We start from the raw sequence: 7,098 nt of genomic DNA on the forward strand, positions 1-7,098 counted from the left end.
TACTTAATTTTATATTTTTTTCTGAATTTCTCAATAAAAAAAACTTTGGCCTAGGGGTGCCGTGAAACAAATTTTGATACTCTAGGGCAGGGGTGTCAAACCCATGGGCCGCATGCCGCCCCCAATGCATCCTTTTGTGGCCCACAGGCCGAGGTCCGACAGGGGTCCTTTTGTGGCCCGATCACCTTGCTTAGAGCGAGGGCAGGAGAGTGCAGCCAGAGTCTTTGCTTTCTATGTGCGGCACCATCTTCCCGAAGAGATCACCGGGAAGATAGTGCCCCTTCCACTGGCTACAGCACAGGTATACTGGGGTGGGGTAGCAAACTGGGGGCCCCAATGGGCCCCTCCAGCAGTCCCTCTACCAAAACACGTCTTTTGGTGGTTTTGCGGTGTTGTTATAACTACATGGTGACGATACTGTAGCACAGAGATTTTCAACCATTTACAACTCACGTCACACAGAACAAGATTTAAATATTGACAAGGCACACTGAAATATAATGGTGATGCATGGTGCAGTATCGTGTCCTAGGATGTCATGTCGCAGCTTCTCCATAGGTAACGCCTGAACAGGCCCAGTGACAGGGGGGACAAAGGGGACACTTGTTCAGGGCTCCAAGTATTAAGAACAGAAATAATGGGGCCACAGTGCCAATATTGCTTTTTAAAGTGTATCCACCAACTGCTCAATTTAAGCAGGAAAACAATTAACAGGCCAACTAAACCCTCCCCCCTCCTTTTACCCCATCACTTTGTCCAGTCCCTGTGGTCCATACTGTATTGCCATTATTATGCATTTTGCTGTGCTGGCCCTTTTCTGAATGTCCCTGCCACCGCCACCGAAGAGCTGGATAGCCCAGTATGAAAACCACCTGCCGGCCTCACTGACGGTCCGAGTCAAAGGCTCCATTTTTTTGTGGGGTAAAGAGGGGTCAGTAAAGATACTAAGCTGAAGTACTTAGAACACTTCTTGAATTAAGACACAACCTGCAAGAAAAAGTATGCAATATGGGTGAAAAGGCAAATGTCAGAGGTCTGATACAAGTGACCAGCTCCACACCTTGCACCACATAGCGTTATGTTAAACTGGGATATGTTCTTTTTTGGTGTGTGTGTGTGTGTGTGTGTGTGTGTGTGTGTATGTGTGTGGGGGGGGGGGTGCCAAAGGAAATTTTTGCCATTGGCTCCTTTGGTCTAGAACCAGCCCTGATCACAAAATATTTTTGTCTGAGCAGACTGGACACTGATCAGCGTTGGCTCATTCTCAGCCCCCCGCCCAGCCTCTGCTGCCAACAGACTGCTATTAGCTAGTTAACCTTCTGCCTTCCCTATCTATGACACAGACTGCTGCTAATGCTACCAGACTGTTCCCAGTGGCTTCACACCAACAGTGAATCCCAGCCGATGATGTAGGGCAGCGTGTGGGGGAGGGGGTCAGTTGCTGTGGCTCCAACATGGTAACCGCCAATGGACTGCAATGCTTTATCGAAAGGGGGGGCGCCAGTCCCTTACTTTGCCAGGGGCGCTTGGACCCCTAGCTACACCTCTGTTGACCCTAACCGATACCCCTAAACTAACCATAATTCCTGCAGTAAAAATCCATGTTTCTATGTATATAGGGGGTCATTCCGAGTTGATCGCATGCTGCCGTTGTTCGCTGCGTAGCAATCAGTTGAAAAAAAATGGCTAATCTGTGCATGCGCATGCTCCGTAATGTGCATGCGCATCGTACGGGTACAAAGTCCATTGTGGTTTTGCACTAGTTCTAGCGATTTTTCCAATCACAGAACAGGCCACAAGGAGATTGACAGAAAGAGGGCGTTTCTGGGTGTCAACTGACCGTTTTCAGGGAGTGCTTGGAAAAATGCAGGCGTGGCAGAAGAAATGCAGACGTGGCTGGGCATTCGCTGGATGGGTGTGTGACATCAAAAGCCGTCCCTCGGTTGTTAGAATCAACGCACACGAAGTGTAACTACAGTGCTGGTCTTATTTTGAAACGATTTTGCAGGCGCTCTGCTGCTCAAGTGTTCGCACTTCTCCAAAGTGAATATACACTCTCCAGTGGGCAGCGACAATGCGTTTGCATGGCTGCTAAAAACTGCTAGCGAGCAATCAACTCAGAATGACCCCCAGAGTGTATTGCAAGAAAATATCTGTAAATCCAATGGTACCGTAAGTGCGGTATATACTCGCACTTCTTTGCGGGGTGAGAACATCTCCCCTAAGTGAAGTCAGCCCTATGAATAAAGTTTGTGTGATCCCTGTGCAGCAGTCACAGAAAGGGTTCATCTCTGCAGTTTGTCACTCAAATTACATTGCTGCATTTTTTCTAGAAGTTGATCTGAGAGCTGTTACCCGCAGACCAGCTACAATAATTATCCTGGGTACTCACTAGACCAGTGGTTCTCAAACTGCACCCTGGGGTGCCTCAGGACACTTGCAGGGGTGCCTTGGATTGGTGGTCCAGGACCAATTCAAAATATTTATAGTTAGTGTTATAGGCAAAACCAGTGCTGTTGGCTGGCAATCATAACATATGTGCACAAGCAGAAGCAAATCCTGTCCCCTACCAAAGGGCCAGTGCTAGGGTGTTTGGCGCCTCCCTGCAAACTATTAATTTGGGCCCTCTCTCCAATACTTAATAACGGGACAGTGCGCTCCTTAAAAAAAGAAGGTGTGGTATCACAAGGAAGGGGCATGGCCACACAATAGCACCCCAAATCAAAATACGCCACACAGTAGCACTATCTTATTGTCATTACACCGCATGTAATAATAATAATAATAATAATAATACCCACAGTCGCAGTGCCCTTTATACACATAACCACCATATCAGTGCAGCTTACACACATAATGCCAACAGTAGCAGTGCCCCTTCTACACATGCCCACGGTGGCAATCCTTTACATGGCAAATATCAACCTGGTTTTGCCATGTAAAGGATTGCCACTTTAAAAACAAACAATCAAACAAAAACAAAAAAAAACAACAGGAAAAAACACAAAATCTCTCACTTTCTGATTCTCACACCCTATTACATTCCTCCCTATATATTTAAATGTTTCTATTACTGTATGTTCCCTCTTCCCTTCTCCAAACTATACACATCAACATTTTTTAGTATTTCCAGGTAAGTTTTGTGATGTAGGCCATGCACAATTTTAGTTGCCCTAATGTATTTACAGCCTTCTGGAGATATGGCTTCTGGAACTGAACACAGGATTCTAAATGTGGCTGTACCAAGGACCTATACAGTGGCATTACAGGTTGAGTATCCCTTATCCAAAATGCTTGGGACCAGAGGAATTTTGGATATCGGATTTTTCTGTATTTTGGAATAATTGCATACCATAACGAGATATTATGGTGATGGGACCTAAATCTAAGCACAGAAGGCATTTATGTTTCATATACACCTTATACACACAGCCTGAAGGTCATTTTAGCCAATATTTTTTATAACTTTGTGCATTAAACAAAGTGTGTGTACATTCACAGAATTCATTTGTTTCATATACACCTTATACACACAGTCTGAAGTTCATTTAATACAACATTTTTAATAACTTGAGTATTAAACAAAGTTTGTGTACACTGAGCCATCAAAACACAAAGGTTTCACTATCTCAGTCTCACTCAAAAAAGTCCGTATTTCGGAATATTCCGTATTTCGGAATATTTGGATATGAGATACTCAACCTGTATTACTTTTTTCTGCTACTGGTTCTTTAACCTATGCAAACAAGCATCTGACTTGCCTTTCCTATTGCTTTGTTACATTGCTCACCTGAAATAGTAATACTTAGATAGCTTTCCTCTTGCCATTATAATGCCCTTAATATTATAGTTAGCCTTTGCATTTTTGAGACGTGTATGATTTTGCATTTTTTGGCATTAAATGTTGCCATGTTCTTGACCATTCCTCTAGTCCAGGGGCGGAACTGCCAGAGACAACGGAGTCAGTTGCCGCCGGGCTCCAGCCCTAAAGGGGCTTCCTCCATTGCCCCCCGGCTGTTACGTGCCCTTCCTACTAAATAGACAAAGGCGCTACCAGCAGGGTCTCGCAGTTTGTACATTCCATGCCGTAATACCCTTCTTTCCACCTTCACAATGAAGCTATTGGTACTTTGCAAAAAAAAAAATTATTAGCATTGCAACTCAGCAGATCAATGCAGTGTGCAGCCACACACTCCATATATCTGCTCAGCCACAAAGCTGATTATTTCTTCACAAAGTACAAGGTGAGCTCCAAATAGAATTCTCTAGCTTAGATTATACCTTTCTATGCAAGGGTAAATAGCTCAATTGTTTGACTGCAATGCCACAGGAAATGGTTTGGATCCAAGACAGTGTGACTGAATAATAAAGAAACCTTAAGATAAGTTCATGAATGTTGTATAAGTATTAGTGAGAGAAGGGGTCAGGAGCATGCTAGGCTGCAAAAAATAAGGTAGGCTGCAAGTGAAAGTAATGATCTCCTATATATTTTCCCAGATCTGTCACTCTGTGTGGCTAACTCTGGGGGAAGTCACAGCAATGGGCGGAGACGGCAACTGCAGGACGATACACCAGTGCCAGCAGCAGACCGTAACAAAGTGACAGATCAGGGAGAATATATAGGATGTAGGGAGGTGGCCATGGTACATGGCTGGCCAAGGGACACTAGCTCATGTACCCCTTTACCACTGAGGCTGGCCACCAATGATGGACCTGTCACCAGTGCACATGCAATAACCTCTTCTGCTGCCCTCTTTGCAACTCAGATTGCCCAGTGCTCCCCTTCGCTAACAGTCCACAAAGTTTCCCCATCTCACGATCTGCCTCCTCACCCCCACTTTCATCTCTACAGCACACGCGCATATCATACAAGATCCCATCATGCGTACGTAGGTCTGAAATGCAAGAGGGAGGTTGGGGGGAGATTGGCATGCGCCAGCAACACCACACAGCTCACTGTGACCACAGTGGAGAGGCGCTGCAACAGGACAATACACCAACCTCGGAGCAAGGAACTGCGTCGGTCAGGAGGAGAACTATTTCAATAGCATAAAAAGGTTAATGCGTCCCACCCTATGGACACCAGACTCATCAAGTCACTGTTGCCAGAGTCTCATACAATGACTCTGAACCTCTAAGCACACTATTTGACTGTCCACACCCTGCTGTGCCTATTACCCATCTCCTCCACCACCCTCAACACTGACCCACACATCATTCACCCACAAAGATACAATAAAGGTAGTTTGGATAAATTAGCTAAATGAAATGGATTTAACCAATTTATCTAAATGACCATTTTTGGATGTTTTCCAGTGTTTGTGAGCAAATGGTCAATTGTCATTTGCTGCCACATATTAGCATAATTTTGTTTCAACTAGAAAAAAAAATTGGACAGATAATCTAAGTGTGGATCCAGTTTTAAGGTCCGTATTCACGGCCTGATTTTGGGGAGAGATGTGTGCTGAGCGAACTGCTCAGCACACATCTCTCCCCCCGCTCAGCACAGCGTGATGTGTGCTGAGCGTACGGGGGGTGGGGGGGGGCGCTCATTTCACCCCCTGTGTAGGGCATTCTGTGTGTATCCAGCTTAACAGGTGTGAGCATCATACAACTACTGACTTGCGAGTAACTATACAGCAGCTCCATACCTTGTGACTTGAAGAAACACCAGTTAACCCCGGGAATGCTGCAGTCAAAGCAACAATTCCTCTTCTTACATTCCGCTGCACTTATTGTGGGGTAGCCGCAATCCCTTCTGCTGTACGGTTCCACATTACATTGTTTCTTGTCACTTCCTGTTGATGCAGTAAGGAAACATCCAGGAATTACAGCAGCTTAGTTTTTTTTTTTTTTTTTACTGGGGCAATTTAGCTAGATCACAGGGCAATTTAGCTCCTTTGGTCCTTTTTTAGGACCAGTTAATCAGACAGTTGAGCAAACTGAAAAACAGCTAACAGGAAATTTCCACTTAAATGGTATTTTCTAATCTTATCTGACCATGACTAAGAATAAAGGATACACAAGATAAACTCTTAGAGCCATGGACCTTATCCATGTTTAAGCTCCATCAAATCTGTAATCAATAGCACTACATGCTCCCACTTTACCACTGTACTATATACTCTACCTGTGTTTTTAAGGTAAAAACACCATTTAACCCCAGTGACACTTGAATTAAAGCAGCAGCCTCTGGAATAGCATTCCTTAGCATTAATCCCAGGAAATCTGCAAACTTCACGCTCTTTGATAGCCATGCTACATTGCTGTTTACTTGGATGGAGCAGAGAGCACAACATCAGGACATAGGAAATATTACAATGCATGATAAGAAAGGTGTGAGCTCTACAGCAAGGCCTCTAACCCTTTGCCAGTGCCAAATACATAGGGCTTAACTCAGATCTGATCACAGCAGCAAATTTATTAGCTAAAACCATGTACACTGCAGGGGTGGGGGGGGGGGGTGTATAATATGTGCAGAGAGAGTTAGATTTTGGTGCGGTGTGTTCAAACTGAAATCTAAATTGCAGTGTAAAAACAAAACAGCCAGTATTTACCCTGCACACAAACAATATAACCCACCTAAATCTCTCTGCAAATGTTATATCTGCCCCCCCCTCCCCCCCCATCCCTGCAGTGCACATGGTTTTGCCCACTAGCTAACAAATTTGCTGCATCTGGGAATTACAGCAGCTTAATATTTCTTTTTACAGAAGGTTCAGCAAATTAAATTATTTAGTGAAATACTGTAATCATAACAGTTACAGGGATATTGTAGGTAGATTTATTGTCAGTGGATAAATGTAAAAATTAAACCCTTAGGCATAGTTCCAAAATGCTGTCATTGCAATCCAGATTTTAAGGATATCATGCTTGAGCACAGGTGACTTAATTAGAACTTCGGTCAATGTGAATTAACCATTGGACTCAACCATGGTTATCCTTAAAACCCAGGGGTCTATTTAAGATCGATCTTAATCGATGTTGGGCTTACAGGTTGAAAAACACACACACATTTACTAACATTTTAAAATGTATATAAAAAAATCATCTGTTCGTAAATGCAGTGCACATGGTTTTGCCCAACTGCTAACAAAA

The sequence above is a fragment of the Pseudophryne corroboree genome, unplaced genomic scaffold (genome assembly GCF_028390025.1).
Source record: "Pseudophryne corroboree isolate aPseCor3 unplaced genomic scaffold, aPseCor3.hap2 scaffold_1306, whole genome shotgun sequence".
Classification (NCBI taxonomy): Eukaryota; Metazoa; Chordata; class Amphibia; order Anura; family Myobatrachidae; genus Pseudophryne; species Pseudophryne corroboree.